A 16,148-nucleotide genomic window follows, 5' to 3' on the forward strand; every position below is an offset into this window, starting at 1 on the left:
GAGAGAGAGAGAGAGAGAGAGAAAGAGATACTCAGCACGATCGGGGCTCTGGAATTGGCGAATTGTTTCGCCGGACACCTAGCATTACGACGGAATAATAATACGGGCACGATCTCGCCGGCCGCCGTTCTGTTGCTCGTCAGACCCTCTTCACGATATCGACGGAATGATTTTCTCCGTACGCTCCCTGCGCGTTTTATGCCACTCGCGCGGGCCACACACACGTCGCTGTTTTGCACGTGTGCTCAGGCGCGCGACCTCGTGTGCATTTCCGCAATGCGGCCGCTCGACCACTATCGCAACGAGCGAGACGGCACATCGCGCCGATCAGCGACATCTGAATATTTGGACGATACGTTCTACGAGGCGCAGGTCTAATTAGCAGTTTGAGAAAACTCACGGCGCTTCGGCTAGCTAGCTTTCATGCAGCTTCTTTGGATGCAGGGAAGAGTTGCCAAGATTATGCCAGATTTCTTAATTCGTGCCTGTTTTTTTAATGTTTGCAGCACGCATAACATAAGATATAATCTGAAAATGTTTTGTCTATATTTCTCATTGCTCATGTACTTCTCATGTTTTTATCATTAGATATCGCTCATATTCAATAATAACAAAGGAATTGATGAAGTACAATTTTGGAGACCGTTGCGATTTCGACAACTCTCCCCTATTCGATTTTATATTAAGGCTCCTGGGGAGTCGCATCATCCATCTCTTTTTAATGACGTCAGAAGCGAGAAAACGCATGCTAAAAATTCCTGCAAAATACGTCGAGATAAACAGATATATCCACAAAACGACATTTGCGATCGATTAAGTACACCTCTAAAATACTCCGTACACTTTCCATTTGTTCTAAAAATCAATAGATAATCGGAAAATTAATATGACAAGATAATGAGGAAATTAGGTTAGAAAAGACGATTGCACGTCACATTTATTTTATAATTATCTGTTGATTGTTAGAACAAAAGGAAAGTGTACGGAGTATTTTAGAGGTGTATTTAATCGATCGCAAATGTCGTTTTGTGGATATATCTGTTTATCTCGACGTATTTTGCAGGAATTTTTAGCATGCGTTTTCTCGCTTCTGAGCGAGAATTAAAAAGAGATTAAAAAGAGATGGATGATGCGACTCTCCAAGAGCCTTAACTTGTGATCGTGATGTTCGCAATAAACCAAAGTAGCGTTTTTGTACACATTTGCTACGTCCATATATTGTATAGTGTCGATGTGTTGTTACGCAGATGAAAAATTGAAGCCGCCGTGCGTGTTACCAGCGGCAGTGAAATCGCATTTCAGCTAATTATCGCATTGCTCTTTCCGCATTATCACGCGTGCGATTTGCGACGGTGCGCTATTCGGCGTTTAGGAAGGGAGGGAAAAAAGCGCAAGAGATCGTTCGACGATCGCGAGAGACACACCCGGTGTGTCGGGGCAATTAAAGCGCGTCGGCGCGTCGTTGCTGCAGCATGCACCCGCGATAATTGCTTCCGTGTACAATGTGTAAACCGCTTCCGGCCGCTCGCGCGGCTAAACCGCGCGTAATCTGTGCGCCGTGTAACGACGAATTTCACGAATTGCCCCGGCCACGTCGGCCAGATGTCGGCCGACCACCAGGCCACATATCGCTCTCCTCCCTTCCCCCCCCTCTCACTCTCTCTCGCTCTCTCTGTCGCTTACTCGTACGCGGAAATGCATCCGCGGGGTTGCAATTGGTCTCTGCATCTCCCGAAGGGCCCGGGCTCGCTGCGCGAGATAATTGGCGGTCTGTCGGAGGAGTCGGCCGACTTTATTCGACAAACGACTTAGTTGCAGCTCCGGCTATTAATCCGCTTGTAATAAATTGGTCGTACTCTTCATACGAAGAGAAATGATTCAGCAAAGAGAGAGAGAGAGAGAGCGCGCTCAGAATAACTCTTCAATGGCGAAAGAATCATTCGTTCGCTTATATAACTGAACGGGACAAAGAATGATTCAATACGTTTCTCGACTTGTGGAAGAGCTTTTCAGCATGACGTACAGAGATTCGCGAAAAGAAATTAACTCGATCTTCGTGCTCGGATTGCGAATTGCTCCGAGCACCACTGCCGTCGGACGGCTGGGTTGGTTAGTCGGTCGGTCGGTCGGCGAGTCGCGTGGCGGAAACTGTCGCCAAGATACTGCCAGATATCCTAATGAACTCGAGCTTCTCTAATTACTCGGCCTGCAATGCGCCCTACACGGCCCGCCGGAATTCCTCGAGTGAGACGATCGTCTTCGTGCATCCGCCGATCTCCCCGTGAACTCCGACGCGTCCTTCCGAGAGAACTCTTTCGTTCCTCGACGGGGTTTTGTCATCTCGCTCGACAAACTCGAAGAATCGACGTATGAATGCTTTGAAAAGTGTAATTACGAGCGAACACAACTTTGACACGTTCATTGTTACGTATGTGTGACTTCATTTCGCCGGTGTGTTTGGTTATCGCTTTATTAAGAAATATTTGCCGGAAAGAAACATATCATTGAAATATTGGAAAAACATAATTATATTTTTATATTTTAATTTATATAATTCTGTTGTAATTCTACTATTCTTTTTTTATTTAATTAAATAAAGAGATATTTAACAATTTATAATATATCAAGATATTATATTAAATTATAGTTATTACTGAAAATCATAGAGAGAGGATAATATAATTATGATTTGTTTCCTTTTTCATTTTCTTTATATTCTTATTTATTATCTTTTAATCTATCATTTACTCTCTTCTTTATTAATAAAACAACATTCCCTTTAGCAAAAAGAAAATACTAAATTTAAAAGAAACTAATTGTTAGAGTAAATTAGTCAAGAAATAGCAGACATCGAACCAGCAGTTTGTCATTGTAGTTGTCAATATATATAGTCTATAGACTATATATAATTTTATATAAAAATAAACTCAAGATTTATGTGCACAACAAGAGTGTTTGTATCTTTAGATACACGCAGTCTAAGCGGATTGTCGACTGTGTTCGCCGGCGGCGGGCGAAAGTTTTTCCGCGGCCGTCAAGATGTTAACGTTCAACATTATGCTCACCGGATATCGATATCCGCAATTAATTTCCGTAACGAAATCGCACAACGGCTGAAACGAGCTCGTGATCGTCGAGGGCGATCACGCAAAGTGACAACGAGGAAATACGCGATACCACGACGAATTACTCGCGATACGGTCGACGGAGAGCCGACACGACTGACGGGGAAGAAACAAGCCGAAGCGGGTTAAGAGAGTTGGACCCTTAATTGAGCGCTCGAGTTTCAGCGGCGAGTCACTCACTCAGTCTCTCTCTTTTTCTTCCTCTTTCTCTCTCCCTGGTATACCAATTACAACCGCGGTAACGATATTTACCATTGTCGGGGCGAACCGACGCGGCGCTCTCGCGCCTATCCGTGGCATTAGCGCGGCGCCGTAATAACACGGTTAATCCGACGATAATTTCTGTTCGCGGTAATCTTAATTGCCCGGAACACCGCGAATCCTCTCCCCCGTATCGCGTAGGCGGCAACGCGCGGCTACGCACCCGTCGTCGTTCTTTCCCTTCACCGTGAAATGGGGGTTAAATTGGGCCGGCAGGGGTGACCGCGGCCGAAAAGAGCGAGAAAGCAAGAGAGAGAGAGAAACAGAAGTCACGTTGGTGCCGAAAGAGTTCATCGGAAGTTGCGTTGGTCGAGATCGTTCGCGCGAAGAAAAATCGTCGCGCGCGCGCTTTGACGTGATTACAGGTCGATTAGAAATTTATCTGATAATCAGGTTGACCCCAATCAGTCATCTAGTTTATACAAGATGATGTTATCGCATCCTAATTGTTGAGAATCCTTATTATTAATAAGGTTTTGATCGTCACACCGTATTACATGACTTATTAGGCCAATAACATCACCATTCAACAAACCAGATAACTGATTAGGATCAACCCAATGAGGATCATGAGACCATGAGAAAATTACTATAAAATTCTCTCACGGAGGAAATTTTATAGTAATCTTCACGATAGTATTTTTCACTTTTCTAAATTACTATAGTAATTTTGACTAAGATTCTTTTCGTGTAAAAATTTATCCCATGGTTTCCATCAGGTTGATCCCAATCAAATATCTAGTTTATGTAGCAAAAATCTTTTCATCAGTTTTGTAAGCGTAAAAGAGATCAACACTGTGCAGCAATCAATTGTTCTTTCATTTCATGTGTTTCTTATATTTTGGTAACTAAAGTACTCTTTTAAATAAATTTGCTACGTTTCTAACGAAATGCATTGTGTTCCTTAGACCAAAATAAACTTCACTGACATTGTATATCCCTGCATTACTAGAAACATGTAGTAAAACTGAATAGAATTTGTGTGGAAGAAAGAAACTATAATGTTCTTTCCGTGTGGTCGAGAGGTTCATTAAGAATGTTGGAATTCTCTGTATCAAGGTACACGCACACGTGTACAGTCGTTTGCATAAAGGTAGTAATATTTCTTTTGGACGAGCTCATACAATACGATGATATTTACGCTTCTGCTCATACATTACTGTTGTACACCACGTATTTGAAAATTTGACAGCTCTCAAACCGCTCAATGCTTAAGCTCGTGTGCAGAGGTTCGTATGGCGGTATTCATAGTCCGATCTTATATTTAAGATTATCTTAAGTACTGTCTTAAGATGTCATGAACCAATTACAGAGCAGTATTCGCATCTTAAGACATTACTTAAGACGGTCTTTGAAATAAGATTCGACTATGAATTCCAGCCGTAGTCTCGTCGAATTCGCGTGTTCATAAACCTGCCCGGAAAAAAGTGTCACAAACTTTACGCAAACGACATCGTGTGCACGCACGTACACACGCGTCCATCCCTTGGATTTGGTCGCTGATGTAACCTGCATCGACTCGTCGCGATCGGCAAATTGACGATAACTCGCAGCCGTTTGACATCGCTTGACATCAAAATCAACCCGTCGACGTAATAAAACGATCGCCGACAATCAGGCCGATTACGCCAATGAACGTCCAATGCGGAACGCGCACGGTACGCTGCATCGGCGCGTTCCACCGATTTCTTTCCAATGAGACGCATTGACGACGATGACAACGACGATCGCGTCGTCGTCGGTCGTCGGCTCGACTTCTTGTACGCGTGCGACGAAGGCGCGATCATCAAAACAGAGAGCGAGCGAGCGAGAGAGAGAGAGAGAGAGAGAGAGAGAGAAAGAGAAAGAGAGATATTCAATGACGACGGCGATTCGCAACTTTGTGCGGGAGGCTCGCGCACTAACGCCTTTTCCGCGGTCTCGTTACGGATTATGTAAGCGCCATGCGTCGATCGACACGCCGATCGGCACGTGTTACACCGGTTATGCGTCCCGGAATGAGACAGCCAGTCGCGAGATTCTACGCGGCTAACAGGTGCGACGGTGACGTCGAGTGCGAGCGGACGATGGACTGCGAGCGTAGATAAAGGAGTCGCATCGTGGAAATACCAGAAGCCACATTGCAGATCGCCGATTAATTGCCTACACGGCGCACGTCGCGGAACGGTTTCGTGCGGGCTTAGAAATACGGACATAAACGAGGAAGGAAATTTAAATCCTCGATTAGCTTTTTGCTATCGTTGTTTTGCCACCGTAGATGTACGATGTCGTGTAAAGTGGCAAGATAAAATAAGTCGGCAAAGTGAAAAGGAACCCGCGCTCGAGACTTAACACGTTGACAGGCGCACACTTACGACATAAAAAACTTCTCTTGCCGTCTACACGCGAAGAGAATATATATTATAGTTATTTTTTCATGTAAATTTTATTTCCAACTTAAAAACTGAATATAATTATCAGGTTCTCAAAGGTACGATCAAACATAGGTAAAAATTTTATCTATGTTTTATTCTGTCCAATTTCACCATGTTTTCTAGTAGTGTACGAATAGACTGTCAATAGAGTTCATCTTCTGAAGGAACACAATAAACTTGTTCAAAAATAGTAGATACTTCACATACAGACATACGCATACACACACGTATCACATTATGTACTAAAATATGAAGATGACACGTATGAAACGTATGTAACGTAACGTAATAATAAATTAAGGCAAAAGTCTGGTCTGTTCCTTGATAACCAATCTTGGTTATAAGGTCCTATAACAGTTTTTATTACAAAATCTTCTGCGTGTAAGAAAATGAACATTCGCCTTATACATAAGTCCAAAAATCTATCTTCACCTACTCCCTATAATGTTAATAACAGACAATTATCATTGATAAATATTTCTTTACAAGACGATTACCCTTCGCGGAATGAAGTCACACATACATGACAGCAGCCGTCAAAACGTCAATTCACTCGGGAATACCGCGCGCGGTCGGTTACCTCACTATCGTACGCGGCGGCCGACCGATCATAACTTCGCTAGTTCCGAAAGAACCGATCGCGGAGATCGACTGGCGATTGATGTTGACACGGAGACTGGGATAACCCGAGCGCACGAAGTGCTCGTGGCGGACGCTTTCGTGGATGACGGGACTGAGCTATAATTAAAGCGGTGGCCGGGTCATTACGCCGTACCGGCGATAAATTACGACTTTTACGAGGCCCCGAGCAAGGCCGCGCGAATGCGCACCGGGTCCGAGGAGGAACCTCTTCCTCGCAGCAAGCCTCGCCGCGGTGCGAGGCGTCACGGTGCGTTCCGTCGAGGAATCGAAAATGACGACGGATGAGACGGGGGGTTGGGGGCCACCGCGGTGGCGGGCCCTTCACGCGCGCGGGACTTGCGAAAAACGTACGCGCGTTTACAGCCGTGAGGTACAAATTACGGAGGATCGTGACCGGCGTCGAGATCGTCGCCTGACAAGACGGGCTTCCTTCTTCTGCTTTCTCTCTCCCTCTCTTTTTCTCCCTTCCTCGCGTCCCTTCCTCTTGAGTAAAGGACTAACGGACACGGCGTGTAAGGCCCCTTGAATACCGAAAATACGTCGTGACATCGGATAATCGATAAGACGGAGTGTCGCCCGGACGCTCGCACGTCCCCGCGCGTAAATATTTTGATTAATGATCCCGTGAGGATCGTCCGGTCGGCTCTTGCTTCTCGAGTCCGGGACGCAACGGCCCGATTCCAAAACCGGATACCCCTTTCGTGTCCCCTTCTCGCGTCGGAGAGATCCACGTCTCGTCTGGTCTCTCTGTCCCTCTCTCTCTACTCCTTTCTATTCTCGTCCTCGTCCGACCAACGATCCGTCGGCCGTCTCATTCCCGCTGTGTGTGTTTGGTCCTGCCTGCGGTCGAACGCAAACACGTTCCGCCGAGGAGGCTTTCCGAGGATCACGTGGACGGGCACGCCGGCGTGGATCCTGGGAAAGAGTCCGTGCATTGTCCTGGCGTTGTCGGAAAAACTGGTCGTCACCAACTGACCGTGGATAATGCGGGCCCTTTCCTTCTTCGCCCGGCACCGTTCGCGTTAAATGTCCCGGCGTATTATCTCGCCGCTCGAAACAACGCCCAGGACGACCGGAGGCGTTAACGTCCAAGACCAGTCGGACTTGTCCCAGTTCGCGGCGTGCGACGCGTGCCGTTGTTCGATCTCGAGGAGGTCTCTCACCAGTTTTATTCGGGGCAAAACGTTCTCTCTGGCGCGCGGATCGCAAAGATCCGAGAGAGGATCCTCGCGACGAGGTATACTTGCCGCCAAGGGGTGTACCGTAAATCAAGGCGTCCGTTCATCGGCGATCCCCGAACAATCCGAACGATATGCCGTGCCCCCTTCGGACGGCTCCTCGGCCATCGCTCGAGATTAGGTTCTGGACCGACGGAGAAAGGGGCACAGAGGGCGATAGAGCGAAAGACAGAGAGAGAGAGAGAGAGAGAGAGAGAGAGAGAGAGAGAGATGAACATTAATCTGCCGATTACAGGAACTCGGGAACCTCCCATTCCAAGTAGCACGACTGGTACAAGATTCCCCGTCTTCGGTTATTGCGCAATAGTCGTTCGGGATTCGACCCTACCCGCCGTTTCCGCCGGGACTAACCCTCGGATCCTCCATCGATCGGCGACCTTGAAATTAGGATGACCGCCGAGTTAAAGAGTGATGACGGATATTTGTGGCTTGTCCGCGACGGATCGGCCGATCTCCGTCCTGAACCCTAACGTCTATTACCCTATTTCCTGCGAAGGCTGCCGACTCCGGCGACTGCGACCTCGCGAGAGGTCGGATCGACGTTTGTTCGGTCGTTACGTTATCTCGACATTGAGAACTCGTGACTGGACTCGATCGATCATACCGGCGCGCTCGTTGGACCCAATTAACTCGAAATTGTCTTCACTCTTTTTTTACTCGGAAATACATTGTACGTTTCGAGTACTGTATCAATAGGCGGGCTCTCTGAAGTCTTTCGAATGAGCGAGTGCGCGTAATGTTGATAATAGATACATAGTCCTTATTCTGAACTCTCTTCTATCGAGAAAAGGGTTTCTACATGTGCACCTTATAAGCTTCCTGATTGGTTTCCAATCATATTTCGAGACTCTTTCATCAGGAAAAGAAAGGACTTACGTCTTTAACGTGTAAACGAGAGCTTTTTGTAAATTGTTGAGCATATTTTAAGGATTAATATTATCCTATAATCTCTTACAGTTGAATCTTATTTTCTGAAACATGTCGCAAAGTAAAGTGTGTTCACCTCTTTATGATCCCGATTTTACAGGCTTCTAGTCGTGCTGTGAGTTTATCAATCGCGAATATAATGTTGGGCATTAATCAATTAAAATTTCAGTTGACCGAAATAATTGGCAAATCAATAATCAAGATCAATCAATTGTCATACATGTAATCACGAATAATTTAATCGATTGACGAGATTAATTATTTACCAAACTTTGGTTTGATTGATTGTATCCTGATTAATAATTAATTGCATCAGTACATTGAATTATTCGTGATTACATATATGATTGATTGATACGCGATTAATTTTTATTGTTGACTGAAATTTGATTAATTTAGTCAACTAAAGTTTTAATTGATCACTGCCCAGCATTGATTGGGAAATAGTTGAATCGTGACTGTAGAACCTCAATAGAATAGTTTGATCGTGAGTCAACAATGTTGGAAACAATGTCGAGTCACGAGTTGAGAGCGCGCGAGCAAAGTAACGACATGAACTAATACAAAAAAGTCACAAGCGAGAAGACAAGATGCTTTATCCAGGCTCAATTTCTTAAGTGTCACGTTTTCCTCTATTTTTTGCATTCGTTCAACCACTGATCCAGTAGTGTAACTAAAACAATAAGCAAATGTTGACAATAGACTCAACGGTGGAAATTTCGATTTTTACATTTTTAAGTTTGCAAATATCGTTGAACTTACGGGCCAATAAAGAATTTCAAGATATAGCGTTTATATAGACTATTGTAATCTTTTGGCGCTATAAATCGTAATTTATTGTCGTTTTCTCTACGTGGAGACTTAAGGAAGAATTTGTTGAGAGCGTTTAACCAAGTCGAAATTTTTATTCTACATTGACACCGTCGAATTTGGAAAGGAGGAATCTCTAGATGTACAAGCTATTGGTTTGTACGTTCGCAGATAATTGTTTACTATTTGTTTAGTATTTTCGCGATGCACTTTGGCGACGTATTTCGCCGAGGTGGTTTACCGATTAGCGTTTCTCAGTCGCGGTAGCGGCCTTCAACGCTCGTCCTTGCACCCCTCGCGCGAGGTCTCCGTCTTCGCCGGACAATGTCGTTCCCAGAGGATACAGTCGATTATATTTATTATTTGTTCTCGAAGAGAGAGCAGACACTCGCGCGTTGGGGGATTGTCGACGTTGCGAATGAAATCGTGACTCGGTCTCGCGGTGGGAATCGCAGTTAACGCGCGTGCGAACAATCGATAGATGACATATTGTTCGTAACAATCGCGTGCAGCGGGTATTAATCGAATAAAATAGTTGCTAACTAAGTATCGCTTCATCTCTTGCCTAGCTGTCGGAATTATCGTAGCTTCCATGCGCATATACATACACGCCCGCCATATTTTTATGTCAATTTCATACGAAAATTTCACTATTGCAATGCGATAGAAAGAATGAAGATAAAGAATTCATTTTTTTCTTCTGTGTTTAATTTAGAATTTATGAAAATTAGAGTTTATAAAAATTTTGATACGCCAATCCGTTAATATTAGCTTCGCTTCAGTGCCATCCAAAGAGAAAATTGATTACGCAACGATATGAAGTAAAAATTGAATATTAAATCCAATGATAAAAAAAATGAACAATAAGTACCAGCAATTCCCCCGTGGGACCGTGTTCGCGTTTCGGACAATTCGTCGTTATGCGACAGGTGAGTTCCACGTGCACGTACGTGTACAGCGAACGCGAAGGTTGCTCAAGAATGTCCACTGTTTCGATTATAGTAATCAGCCGCGGCGTGAGTAAACTGGTGTTTAAGAGACGGGGATACTATTTATTTGTCGTGTATTACACGTGTGACGTGTCCCGTACGAGTCACGTTACACCTCCGAGAGCACGGCAATTGCGCCAACAGAGTATTACACGTTTCGGCTTTTTCTTGCTTTATGACGCCAGTACGTCCCGCCCACACTCGTAAAACGAAACGTATCTCAACCATCCTATCTCCCTTCCTTTCTTTCTCTCTCCTCTTTCTCTCTACACTCCCTCGAATTCGGCATTTGCAAATACGCCGGTAAGTCGCGACGTTCTCTTTCTCTCTGTCTATCCTCTCGCTCTCTTCAGAGTGGAAATTCGATTCCGGCGACGCGCGGTCTGAGATACAACCGCGAAGGGCTTCTTCTCTTCCTCAGGGTCTCTCTTTCTCTTACTCCTTCGCTCTCCCTTGCGCCTCCGGCACACGAGTCTTACGCTTACTTACGGACTTACGGACTTACGTCTGAGACGCGCGGAAGGAAGAAGCCGGAGACGTCTCGCGGGCCCCGCGGGCTAATCGTTCTAACGAGATCACGCTATATTATTCCGACTCGGCTAATCTTTATTAATCTCGTTTTCACTCGAGGCGCGTGCGTCGCATTTCTCGGCGAGTCCGAATGTTTCGCGGAAGTGAGCGAGTGATAGTCCCCCCGTGGGTGCCCCTCGGCGTCTCAATTGGCGTGATCGCGGCAAACCGTGACGGTTTCCATCATACGAGCATAGTCCATCATACGAGCATAGGATACGACGTGTGAGGTAGACTGCAGCTCGTTACGGAAAGAGAGACTTTTTTTATCGCAAGTGAAAATACTAAGGTCGCCGTTTGGGGAAACTTCGTAAGCGATTTTTTAATTATGGTTGATTTACAATAGGCTTGTAGAAGTGGCGAGAAACCTGCATTATATTTCACGAGCACGCGAATATATAAAATATTTTTCAAATATGAAAATATATATTTTCTTGAAACCTTACTTTCTCATAGAAAAGCAATTGTTTATTCTTTTTGAGTAAGAAAAATTTAGATTTAAGAAAATATGTTTTAGTTGCATCCACACCCAAAAAATATTTAAAACATTTTTTTTTTAATGTTTTCTTTTAGTGTAAATAGCTTAACCTTATATATCTCATACGTACTCTTTCTAGAAATCTTTTTAAAAAATCACTTAAGAATTTTCAAAGATGACTTGATATTTTTGCGCTTTTAACTCATTATTTTAACACTAAAAAATTAATCTCTTCCTTCAATTGAAATGATAAATTGATGAATGATATGAAAAAGACGTGGGGAGGGAATACAAATGAGTACATTTAAAAAACGTAGGTGGTAACGGTCAAGGTTAATAATACGGATTAGTAATAATAATCAGGAATTCATTAATAATCCGATGACATCATCTTATACAAACCAGACAACTGACTGAGATAAATCTTATCTTATGTCAAGATCATGGGATAAATTTCTAGTCAGGGCACTGCAGGACGCGGTCGCGTTTTACGTATGGAGAAACGGAGCTAGCGTTCTGGAACACAAGGCGAGCCTGAATCACGGCGATTCGCGGCGACGTGCCGTTTGATCTCTCGCTAAGACGCCCGCTAAACACTGCCTTACACCGCCAACGTACCGCGAGAGTCGAACTTTCTAATCGGTAACCGCGCGCGCTGCTCGATATCGTCGAATAACGTTTCGTTGTCTTCTTTAGAGGAGAGAAAGAAAGAGAGAAAGAGAGAGAGAGAGAGAGAGGGGGGGGGAGGAAAAAGAATACTTCGACATGTACTCTCGATCATTACAATCTATACGGGGATCGAGGACATCGGTAAAAGCCACGGCAGTCGGCCAGGAAGATGCGCGAATAGAAATTCGTGGCTCTCCGACGAGCCGAGTTCCTCGCCGATCTCTACTCGTGAGCATCTCGTTACCTGGCACGACGATATGGAGATTTTATTCAGAAAATTACATTCTCTATAATGCGATTCGTTCCACTTCTTTCTTCCCGAATTAAAATCTATATGGGATTTCCAATCGTAGATTCATCTCGAAGGAAACTCACAATTGACTTTCACTCCACAAGCAGATTTAAAACTTTACATTAAAAATGTCAGATTTAAGAATGAGAGCGGAGTGTGTGTGTGTGTGTATATATTGATACTCTAACATCTAAATTAACTGATAACACAGAGTCATCTTATTCGAATCGGACGATTGTCGGATCTATTAGTCAGGAATTAGAAATTCGATGATAATCAGAAGGTTAGGAACTGATAAAATAACATCACAGGTATATACGACGCCGAATATCGGGCGGTACCGTCGGCATGTTAGCAAGAGAAAGAGAAAGAAAGAGAGAAAGAAAGGGGTATATCACGTCACTAGAGCGCGTCTTCGTCGGATCGCGACATCGCTCGTGGCGCGCGTTTTTGGCGCCCGTCATGCATTGCGCGGGCATCGTCGATCTTTTTGCGCCGAGCAGCCATTATGGACACATCGGGCGACATCGGTCCGCATTTTACGCGCCTTTTGTCCGTCGAAAGTGAGTCTCGCGCAGAGATAACTATTGGGAGTGCCGAAAACAGCGACGTGCGATCGTCGGGACGTCTCGTAAGTATATTATTAAAGAGTAATTTCCTCATTTCTCGACGTAATCGATGCTTGTCGCGACGTGCCGTGTTGGCGTCTCTTACACTCGTTGTTACCGCCGACTCAATCAAATAGACGCCAGAGATATACGTCGAATCTCGAATAGTAACATCGTTCTGTTAGCAACGAGTGAACGCATTCAGTCCCGCGGATGCCTTACATATTGTCATGACATATTATCATTACACATTTTCAAAGAATCGAATTATAAAGAGCGAAAGAGAGAGAAAGAGAGAGAGGAGCAAGGCGACCGGAGTTACGTTGCCCTCCGCTCGCATGCGCGCCGCACGTCGGGCAGGCTCTGCTTGTTCCTAAGAGCATGCACCGACGGCAAGGTCTTACATCGCCGGGACGTGGACACGGCGCGCGCGCGTGTGTGTGTGTGTGTGCGTGCGTGTGTACGCGCGCCGGGCATAGAATTACCAGGCGCGACTTACCCGGACGCATCCTCTGTGACCAATTATCCCGCTAACGAACCCTACGCGCTCGCGCGCGCGCGCGCGTGTATATTCTCGCACATCGCGCTATCTAGCCGCTGCCGCTTTGCCGGCCCCGACCGGGCTAATTAATTATAACAATGTCGTTAATTTTACGCGACCGAGTCGAAACGTTACTGACCGAATCGCACGCCGGCCTGCTCTTCCTACGCGGCGCACTTCCTTCCACCAGGTCGTTCGCTCTCGCTGTTGCAAACCGGAGTGTCGTAAAAAAAAAAAAAAGAAAAGAACGAGCGATCCGGAGAACTCGAGCGAAGTGACGGGATTAAAGCGCGAATAGCGCGCACAACGAGGGAGCGATCGATCGGTCGAATGAGAAAGAGAGAGGTGTCTTTGAATAATTTATCGTCTCTCTCTCTCTCTATCTTTCTCTGATATATAATTAAAAATAATGATTTTCTCATGTATTTAATATTCAGCTATGTCGACATAACTGGACTGTAACTCCGATGATTTATTGACGTTCGATCGGATTTTATAAGTTCCTCAGACGCAAATATCGTTTTTTCTCGCGCGGCGATATTCGTTTCTCTCTTATCGCGCGCGCGCGCACGTCGAGCCGGAAATGTTTGTTAATTCGCTCTATCATCTCTTCCCCCCCACCTCTCAAGGACAAATAATTAAGAACGTAGCATGCGAAACAAGATCGTAATGAAGGGAAGCTCGTGATGCAGCACTTATAACGTACGAGAACGTAGTCCGCAATCGTTATCCCTTGGCCTTAATACAGCGCTTACATATCTTACGGTCTTATTATTATAATTACTGTTATTATTCGCCACAAAGTCGCTCATTCCGAACCGTCGTGACTCACGTCTCGTTGGCTCGATGCTCGCCGAGAAGCATCGCGAAGTGATCGATCCCGCTAAACTTTCATCAACGATATCAGCACGACCGACGCCTCCCCCCTCTCTCTTTTTCTCCTCCCTTCGTCTCCCCTGTTTTTCTTTCACTAAAAAATATTTTAGAATAAATAGAATATAATGGATCTTTAACTCAAAGAAATATTTTGCCGGTCAAAGCGGAATTCTAAATGTCATAGTTAAAATTTATCGCTGTTTTTTCTATCTGTTAGAAGATTGTCTGCGGTAGAATTTAAAGCAGCAGCAACATTCTAGCAATATCTGCAAGCGAATTTAGGTAGATGTGAGGATTATACATTTGTTTGTCTCTCGTTGCGAGTCTTTTTTGTCTACTGCAGTCAATTTTTATAAAAAGTGTGACTAGAGTCTTAATCCGAATGGGCGGTACAGAAAGATCTTTTTGCTAAATCTCATAAATAGTTTTCAGAGATAACTTCTGTTTTTCTGTCATCTATATTTATTAGATGCATACAAAATATACGCGATATTATAACATTTGCTAATCATTTATCCATCTTAGCTAACCTATCGTATCCGGATAATTTTTCCTATGCCTGCAAGACTATCTCTTTTTTTATATTATCTGCCGATCAAGGACTAGGTTTTATTTGATCGTTATTTCCATGCTGTGTGAAGGAGACTCGAGAGGCAAAGAACGCTCGATCCCTTTTTTTCTTTTAGTACTATTCTTTCTTGCCGTTTGACAAGGAAAAATATTGAAAAATATGATCGGCTTTTGACGTCACAGTCGCGAATTATTACATAGCAAACGGGAAAATAACCCTATTATTTCAAATCAATTAAAAAATCCGGTTAAGAAATAATGAATCGTTTCCTCGTTCTCTATTTCCTTTTTTAAGAGTACAATGTGAGTATTGATAGGTAAAATTATATAATGTGACAGGAGCTGTTGTAATTCACGGCTGTAAAACATTACGGTTGCGGAAACAGATGGTAGACATATGAAAAAGGGCCACACCTATGCTCGTAAATATCTACGGATACTAAAGCCACGCGTGATATACTCGCTCTCACGATACACACACATATATATACAGGGTATTCCATTTTAAAATATCCACCCTCATAATTCTTCAACCAAGTATATTCAGCAAAAATATTTCAGACAAAAATTGTCGGGTTCAGAGGGGAACATCTGAAGGTGACTTTGACTTTAACCTTGGAGGTCATTCTGAAGGTTATTCGAAAGTCAACTTTGTTTTTTAAATAGAAACATTTATTTTTTCTTACGGAATTTTATTCTACGTAAAGAAACTAACAACTTTTGTTTAAAAAAATTTTTTATACGACCTCTATTTTCTAAGATATTTACGGAAATATCTACAAAATTATTGGTTTCAATAATTTTTTACTCGAATTCTATCAACTTTACCGAAAAATGGCAAGAGATAAAAATTGTTTATTTTCTTCTTATAGAGCTCCGAGAATTTTTTCAGAATTTTTTATAAACTTTTTACTTCAAGAAAATGCAGTACTAACTAAAAATTCTAAAAGTCAAGGTCATCTTCAGATGTCCCCCTCTGAACCCGACAACTTTTGTCTGAAACATTTTTACTGAATATATTTGGCTGAAGAATTATAAGGGTGGAAAAATGGGGTACCCTATATATACATATATATATATATATATATATATATATATATATATATATATATATATATATATATATATATATATATAT

General features: G+C 43.6%; 1 protein-coding gene across 4 annotated transcripts in view; it reads left to right on the forward strand.

The window, feature by feature from the left end:
- Positions 1-16,148, forward strand: part of LOC116844388 (steroid receptor seven-up, isoforms B/C) — a 335,737-nt gene that overhangs the window by 190,012 nt on the left and 129,577 nt on the right. Inside the window, exon 1 of one of the 4 annotated variants that reach the window (XM_032815852.1) lies at positions 1,067-13,046. The exons of the other annotated variants lie outside the window; for them this stretch is intronic. The gene's annotated coding sequence lies outside the window, so the exon portion shown is untranslated. Of the gene's footprint in view, positions 1-1,066; positions 13,047-16,148 lie in introns of those variants that run through there. 4 annotated transcript variants of the gene reach the window in all.

This window comes from Odontomachus brunneus, unplaced genomic scaffold (assembly GCF_010583005.1).
Source record: "Odontomachus brunneus isolate Ranch 3 - 2012 unplaced genomic scaffold, Obru_v1 Obru_scaffold_041, whole genome shotgun sequence".
Taxonomy (NCBI): domain Eukaryota; kingdom Metazoa; phylum Arthropoda; class Insecta; order Hymenoptera; family Formicidae; genus Odontomachus; species Odontomachus brunneus.